We start from the raw sequence: 9,382 nt of genomic DNA on the forward strand, positions 1-9,382 counted from the left end.
TCTAGACTAGGCTACGTGGGCCACATACGCCCAGGTAGTCTACGAATACGACAAACACCATCCACTGATGTTATTCCACGTAGCACTATATAGGCCTACCAGCCTCGACGGCCTATACCTCACCAACGCGAAGGGTGGCTTCAGGTTCCCCACTTGTCGCCGGCTCTGTCGACAGCCGATTTGTCGACGAAATGACCGAGGCATGAGGATGTAGATGCGGTCACTGACCAAGTCAAGGTGAAAAACACAGAGACGTTTCGGGACCCATACGGGTTCCTTGTTCACACTAAGCAGGCAAGAGCCGTATGTCGCTTTTTTATGATAAAATGTGCCGTAATGAACGGGTGTAGGTGTAGGAACCGAGGCATCCTAGAACTCCAACAGCTCTACTATACCACATACTTCACTGCACATGGACCCCTCGTCACCACGATCACGACCGGATCCTATAACAAGTCATGACCAGCTGCTGGTGCTCACTGATCACGGTGTTGATGCCCTTGTTCAAGAACTGTCAATAACCTCTTCCACACATGCACACGAGTTCGTGAAACGTGCGTGCGTTCTCGGGACACATATGCGACTCTTCAACATATATACGTGTGCGTATAAAATTTAAACATATCTTTAGCTCCGTTTTGTAACGCGTCGCTCAGTAAAAAAAGTTACGCCACAGTCACCTACCCGCCGCATGCTTCGCATAACATCGACTCCCACGGTACGTGGGATCTGCCGAATTTTTTCTTATACTGTGTTTTTCTCGCTACTACTCTTTCGCTTGTGGTCAAAAATTTTTTGTTTGCGCTGAAATCGCCCACGTGTCACGCACATAGGCGTGCGAGGGGCTCTCCATTAGGGGGGAGTAGTAGGCGATGTCTTATCGCAGCTCCCCCCCTCCCAATCCCCTCCCACCAGTGCGGCCCTTACGATCACAACGCAGTGAAGACGAGGTAATGGTGGGGGGGGGGGGCTATGACTCCTCCCCCCCCCCCACATTTGCGCATGCACATGGTCACGCAATAACACAACCGCGAAAACTCATGACGTCAAAATGACGTGTACGCACTAAAAACCGGATTATATTTTCATTATGCCAAACAATATCTAAACTTTTTCTGAATAACTTGTCAGTGTCCGTCCCGAACGGAATAGAAGATGGCTTCGCGCCGATAATTAATAAGTGCATTTTCCTTTTTACGAAAGGAAATCACGCATCATCTGCTGAGTTGGTTCCCCGCTCACCTTGGACAAATCAGACTCCCCTCCCAATCTCGGTGAAGCAGCACACGAGTCGGCGGGAGACCGCATCAACCACGCCTCCCCAGGCACCCGTTCTAACGGTGAATGGGGATAACTGGGAAATTCCCACACCGTAGAGCGAGCTCACTAAGCACTTCTATTTATCCAGGAGGAATTTCCCTCCACCTCACAAAAATCTCACTAGGCCAGAAGCACTTACATTAAGGCTATTGCAAACCAAGACGTATCCTATAGCTTGAAAATGCTGAACATCATTTACCCTGAACTGTATCCAAGTAATATTTGCCCACGTTTTGGGAAAATACCTTCACTAGACCACATACCCTGGCAGTGTGTCAAACTCGCTCATTTACCTAACATCACCTCTGCCCGATGGGAGGCGGCAATCCGCAGGCCGTCCTGGGCTGCGGATTGCCGTCCAATGGACGTCCAAATACGTCCAATTGAGTCTGGGCTGTCCACCAAGCCCGCGAAGCGGCTGAAGGGTTCGGCCTCTCGGTCTCCACGTGGGAGCTGACCGCGACATAGTGATCTGTGTTTTAGAGGAGCCAATAAAAGTTTATCTAATCCAATTCGCAATGTATATTTCCCTGCCGGCATGTTGTTCACACGTATTTCAATGTGCTTCGCAATGCGTACACATGTATGTAGATGCAATTATGCCCAGGGAAGCGCATATATGCACCACGTACGTGTTGTATAAACGAAGCTACGACCACGAAAAGCTTATTGTTTGTACTGCGGATGTGTGCGCTGCTGCTGTTGCCTGGTGGTGGCCCCCCGTCCACGTCAACCGGTATGCCTAGAGCTTTCTTGCAAGGGTGGCCTTCAATACTGTACTTTTACGCATGTTGCACATAAATCTTGACTGTTGACTATTAATTTTTCTGTGGCTTGTTGAAGCCACAGAAATTAATTATTGGAATTATTTGCGCATAATAAATATTTTCAGGGTTAACGAAACGCTGTTCAGCCGTTAAAACACGTATGCGGCATTGCTCTGTGAACATTTTTTTCCCTTGAGGGTGCGTCTATAATTATTTTTTAACGCCTTGATGAGAACTGCCGTGGTCGTTGCAACAATACTCAACACTTCTGCGCGTTCATCGACTCACGGCAGCCAAGGATATAGAGTAGGCAACGCTGTACGTTTTCGAAGAAAAAAAAATCCTGTAATCTGCAGTAACGGCAATGGATTAGCATGTTCATTAAATTTGCTTACATCACCGGTGATGTGAATTTGACATCGAGTAGAACGGATTGGATACAAGACAATAGTCTGACGACGTAGAACCCCTACTCAGAGGTAGGCTCCTCTGCAGCGCTAGAGCGCAAGGTGTGAAAGCTTTGCATAGGCGGCTTGCACCGTAGAGAAACTACCATGCGTCGTAGTGGGGCACGGAAGACAATCGTCACTCCAGAAGCGTTGGATATATCATAAAATTATATTATGTAACTATTAGGGGTGCGCGATTATGAAATTATCAACTTCGAATATAATTCGAATAATGAAATTCAAGTGCAACTCGATCCAATAATTTCCGAATATTTTCGAATATGCGTAGTACCTCCACGGGCTTTTGCAAAAAAATGATTTTTTTTCCACCAACGAAAATGAAAAAGCAATTTTCCTCTACAGGAAATATCGTACAGGGTAACTGCGCATTGCACAGCTCTGTTGCTTGAGAGTACCACATAATTCAGTTATTTAATGGTGTCATTCAGGAATTATAGCTGCTCGGTATCTTCGGGGAGCAGCGACGCCCTTTGTGCATGTCACAATACATCCAGACAACGCAAACAGCCCCTCAATAGAGGCGCTAGTGTTGAAGTGTTTTAGCTTGTCATAGTTTATTCCTCTTAGCATGCTATCTTAATTGGCAGGCGCAGGGACGACTGATCGAGATGATGTTCAGTGCAGGTGCTTCATCGTAGGTTAACCCAGAAGAATGATGAGTTTCCTTATTTTATAGGCATTTGTTCTTTATTTCGCAGTATGCCTACCTATTTGTATCGGCGGTTTCCTCTAGTATGAGTTCGGCAGTCGACGTACTCGGTTTCATACGCATTGCTGCGCTTTGTAAACTACACTAGAACACTGAACTACACTACACTAGAACTGCTGGCGAGACATGTCCAGCAATCTGGGACATAGAGTGCTGCGGCAAAGTCGACCCTAAGGGGAAGCGCTCGGCGTAACGCTATGGAGAGCGTTCTTTAAAAATTGATTACTGAAGAATGCCTTAATTTTCGCAAATTGCACTTAAGGGACTTAACGCTGACAACGTTCTTATGCTGTACATCGCGATTAGTTTGAATTCGCCGGCTGGATGTTTTTCCCGAGACACTTTCGTGGATCCGCTGAAAATGCATGGGGTGATTTTTCAAAAGTTAATTGTAGCGCAACGATCATCTATTCGCTAATTGCACTCTAGTGGCATGTACAGTACGACAACCCTTCCATGTGCTTGCAGTTTGGTATGATTGCGCTGGCTGGATTTTTTTCCCGAAGAGTTTTTTCTAAATTCTACTGCGGGAAAGCAGCCCTACAGGGGTAAAAAAATGCCTGTCGCTAAATTGATGAGAAAGTGCATGTTGATCACGTTAAAACTCAGAAAAATCTGCAGATGCGATGCACATTATCACGCTGACGTATAGGAAATTGGTAATAGTAATAAATAATAATAAAGAATCTAACAATTTATTTGAAATTTATGGGCGCAAGCTCATAGTGTAGAAGCACATGTATTGTATAGATGGTATTTCAAGGTATATAGTTACGATCAGATGATAGATCATAATTTCATATAATGGATTTCTACTGCTCATTTTTTCCTTGATTAGTAATCAAGATTAATTACTATCTATTAATTATATGCAACCTAGTGTTCAGTGCTGTCAAACGAAAAGTATCCGAAATGGCGTTGTAGCGTTTTAATAATAGCACTGACATCTATATTTATTTAGTAATCATGGTCATCCTCATAATGGTATCTATCTATCTATCTATCTATCTATCTATCTATCTATCTATCTATCTATCTATCTATCTATCTATCTATCTATCTATCTATCTATCTATCTATCTATCTATCTATCTATCTATCTATCTATCTATCTCTATCTATCTATCTATCTATCTATCTATCTATCTATCTATCTATCTATCAAGCCGCCTACGACTTTGTGCTCTCTTGACCGTTTCGTTAACGGGATGTGCACCAAAATTGGTGTGGCATCACGTGACTGCATGACGAACATAAATGACAGGTCATAAGGTCAAAATCTTGACATGCATATCATGAACGGTATCATTTACATGCCACGGTCTTGTCCTCTTCCTGCCGTTTCGTTAATTAAATGTATACCAAGATTGGTAAGGCGTGACAAGAGTGTATGACGAACATAATTGACTGGTCGTAACGCGCAAGTCATGATATCCATGTCATGTACATCATGATTTACAAGACACGGCGTTGGGGCGCTCGCGGCCGTGTCATTAAATGAATATGTGCCAAAATTCGTATGGCGCGACATTTCTGCATGATGAACATAAATGACAGGTGGTAATATCAAAATAATAAAATGCATGTCATGTACGGCATGACTAACATTCCACGCTCAGGGTGCGCTCGCAGCCGTTTCGCTAGTTTGATAGATACCAAAACTTGTATGGTGCGACGTGACTATATGCCGAACATAAATTAGAAGTAATAACATTAAAATCATGACATGTATGCCATGTACGGCATGATTTACATGCCACGCTCATGGTGCGTTCGCGGCCGTTTCATTCATTGGATATATACCAATATTGATATGGCATGACATGATTGTATAAAGAACATAAACGACAGGTCCTAACATGAAAATTGGGACATGCATATCATGTACGACATGACTTTGATGCCGCGCTTATGATGCACCTGACGAATACACCGCCCATAGAAACATCAGCCAACTGGTATGAGGCCCTTTCTAAGGCGAAAGCCTTAGGTGTCTCATCAAACGCGAAAATTGACTGCCGGCGTCTTCGAGATTTGGCGACATGTGACGATACTTCGCGAGACCGGCGGCGGCGTCGAAGGATGCAAAAAAAGTAATTGAGGGTCTAGAGTCACGTGATGCTCACGTGAATATGCGCGTGCCTGTGTACGTGCGTGTACGTGCACTCAGCGTACCAAAAGTCACATTACCTCAGTGTAACATGACATCATTAATGACGTCATTCTGTGACGTCATGAAGACGTCACAGATCGCCAGATTTTGAGACATCGTAGTGGCGACCAAGGTCAATCTAAATAGGTCGCGAAAGTCGGAACGAAAAGTGGTCGGAAACCTATTGCGACAAACATCAACACCCGCGTGACGATTATAGCGCTACTAGGTGAGGGGGGGACAAATAATGAAAACAAACAAGTAATTAAGCGTTTATTTTCATTACTTTTAATTTTATTTGTCACGAATTAAATTAGCAGATTATTTTAATCAAAGTTTAGTCTTGGGTATGTGGTTGAGTGGCCAATTTGTTTCGTTTATTTTCAGAAACAGCGGGCACATGCAGGCAGTCTGGTTACATGGGCCAACGGTTTTGCGCATTTTCAGATGCAAATGGCGTCGCTCGTTTTTGCGCAGTAGGTTTGTGCCTGTCGTCCGTAGGTGATTTCCTCGCATAAGCGTTGTTTTCTAGTCGTGGTACTTGGCAGAAGGTAATAAAGCCCATCGCAGCCATCGGGAACCGTTTCAGTGACTGTGTTTTGCCAGCGCACGGCCGGCGTGCTGTCGCCCTTCGGGACGATGAGTCCGCCACGCTACGCGAAGAAACGCTGCGCTGTCTACGGATGCAAGAGCAACACGTGTGCAAGGTTTGTGTGCACGTTGAATTGTTATGCTACTTCTGATTTCTGTGTTATATATTTTGGGGTAATATCCTGTTCAACTGCAATATTTCGCCAATAAAATACACCTTATTTATCAAATCTGTCTTTTTCGTCTTCCCGTTATCTTGCAGGCTTCCATTATGGAGCCGTCATAGTGATAAGAAAAAGAACGTGCAGCTATAAAAAAAAAAGAAGCGGCGCCCTGTCAAAAAAATCCATAAATTCGCGCCCATCGCGTTAAAACGTGACGTCATTTCCGCTTCCGGTTGTGACGTCGTCTTTTTCTTTTTTTTAATTCTGTTTGTCCCCTCCTCACATAGATGGCGACTGTTGCAACAACTAGCCACCGGCTTGACACGTGGGCTTCTACGGAAGTTACGCTACCAGTTACATATACCTTGGTGGCGACATCGAAGGACATCGTTGCTTGGTCAAGGCGGGCCAATCACGGAGGCTCTGCAAAACCTTGTGAGGAGCAGAAAGCTTGCAATGCCTCCGATCCTGGAGGCATGTTCAAAACCACCTTTAAGGGAAGCTGTAGAGCTTTTAGAATTCGGTAAAACATTGTTGTTGAGAAGGACCAACATTATTGTCGACGATGGCGTAATTTTTTCCGCTGTTTTGGCAGCAGGAGCTTTAAAATACGCAAAAGAAAACTTCGTCTTGCTCCGCCCACGCGAACGCGCCGAAACTAACCGGAAACTACGTCATCGTCGGTAGCTTTGGCGGAGCCGCGCAGCACAGTCGTATCTTCAACCGTGGCCTCCGTGACTAGTTCCGGCTGGGCGCGTTTGTGGAACTGATCGCAAGGCCATGCTTTCTTTAACTGTGCTGATGTTTCCAATGACACGGCACGCCGAAGATGACGTCACCGCGTTCACTCAGCATCTCAAGAAGCCCTGCGGCTGCAGCCGCGGTTTTTGCCAAGAAATGCTGTTTGCGTTCATCTGTGAATTATTACATTGATTTTCGAATGCAGCAGGATCAAACTATGATTACACACTCCAAAGACATTTTTTTAAGTGCTTCAGCCTCCTTTAAGTTCGGAAAGCTTTTGAATATGGCGGGGGAGGGGAGGATCAGCACGTCGACCGAGAATAAAAAGACAGGAAAATGGATTTCGCCTTCGAGTCGTCTTAGGCGATTGCATAAGGAACCCTTGAGTTTTTCCTGTTCAGACAACCTCTATAGCACCACTATTCGGTGCCTTTGACAACGCTGTCCCTCATCTTCACAAATTCAGTCATGCGATACACCAATAAGCACTTCACAAAATTCAGAGGGCAGTACTAACATTTATTAGTCCAAAGTCGCCGACATGGGTCACTGGGGGGCAAATAGATACGCCCCGTTGAACACAACCACACATTTATGCTTCGTCGTTAACGCGGGAGTGTCACACACTAAGCTTCGCCGAAATTAAGCTTGGGAATGTTCTATTGCAAGCATAAGTGCAAGCATGTGAACTTTTTCAGATTACGGACGCTCTTGCTTCGCGATGAGGTATTCCAGTTACCACGGCGGATGTTTATTCCGCCCCTCCGATCTTGCTTCTGCTCCCTAGGCTGTCTTCTGGCGCTGCTGTTGCACGTGAAATGTTTCAATGGAGTGCATTTTACTTCGTGGGATACGAGTCAAGCAATTTATTCTCATGGTATCGGGAATTTAACGCAACAGCGTTAAAGAGTTCGTTTCGCAGAAATTCCGGTGTCGGCGTCGGTGACGGCGTCGCTGGTTGTGAGCGAAAAATGATGCATCTTGTCCGTGACCGAAAAATCGAGAAAGATCCAAATAAAATAAATAATAAAAATCTTCGGTTTCGAGTGAGAATCGAACCGAGGCCGTCTGATACAAACAGGTAATCTACCGCAGAGCCACGCTATTTCTTGAAACGTCCTTTGACAAAAAAGAACACTACATAAATAATCGAGAAAGATGCAATAAAATAAATAATTAAAATCTTCGGGTTCAAGTGAGAACCGAACCCAAGCCGTCAGCGTGGGAAGCACGTGTTCTACCACGTGTTCTACTGCTTCGAAAAAAAAAGAACACTATATGAATGTCATGTAGTGGAGGGAGTCTCCTTAACGCATGCAATATTGCGTGGCAGACACGTAGAATCGCACCAGGCGTCAAAACATGTGAATTACACGATGAGTGCGTGTTTTAAAGGCCCACTTGTTACAAAGCGCTGAGACATATTTAAGCTCATCATCAGCAAAAGCATCAATACACTGAACAGCTGCGTAAGTCGCGTGTTCCCGGTACGGTAGGAAGAACTTTATTTAAAGATCCGGAGAAGTGCCACCCTTAGGTGGTTCCCGGTAAAGCTAAAGAAACAATCCCGGTAAAGCTAAAGAAAAAGATGGCTGATCCCTCTGTCATAGGAATCGGTATAACACGAAAGTGAAACGTGTGTCGTCCCAGTAGCAGTTGATTGTTTATAGTGCATTGGTATGTCAGAGCTTGTTTGGGAGACAAGCACCGCTTGATGTGGACGCACTCACGTTGACACCTAGTGGCACATCACCGTACCTACGACTAACGCCCATGATCATGATTTAAACCCTTGCTGCAGCTGAAGTTCTTAACATATATGTGGACACCGCATATGGTGAAACCCGTGCATATATGGCATCAACGGGCACATAAAAACACTGAAACTTGATAGCACTCCTTCAAAACGTCGTTAAACGAGAAGAGAAACGCTACGCGCATCGTGTCTTCTAGCGTGGCCGTTAATTCGCACAGGGCGAGCAGGGAAAGCGTTGCGACAGCCAGGCGAGCGTCGGAGAGCTGTTGTGTCGATATGGATGGATGCTATGAGCGAGGCACGGGCTAAAGCCACCCCGCGGTGTTTAAAACGTTGAAGACATTACATTTCCAGTGTAAAACGCACCATTCCAGTTTACATTGGAAAAAACGGCGCGTTTTTTTTTAACCTGGTGGCACACATCTCCACCGACCCGTTATATAGAGGACGCCCATAGCATCCATCCAAGAGCACTGAGAGAGGAAAGTTGTGAAAGTTAAAGGCGCGTTCATGTAGCCTCCGTTATTTTTTTGGCGGTAGCTCAGCGGTCTAAACTCCTGCCAGCCATCGTCGCGGACCGAGAGGTCATGGGTTCGACTCCTGCCATCAAAAATTCTTGACAGTTTTTTTTTGCCATTTCATGGCTTCATTTTGCCGACGTATTTCAGTGACGGAAAAAAGTCATGAAGTCTCAGTGGACCCCGGCATA

The sequence above is a fragment of the Rhipicephalus sanguineus genome, chromosome 1 (genome assembly GCF_013339695.2).
Source record: "Rhipicephalus sanguineus isolate Rsan-2018 chromosome 1, BIME_Rsan_1.4, whole genome shotgun sequence".
Classification (NCBI taxonomy): Eukaryota; Metazoa; Arthropoda; class Arachnida; order Ixodida; family Ixodidae; genus Rhipicephalus; species Rhipicephalus sanguineus.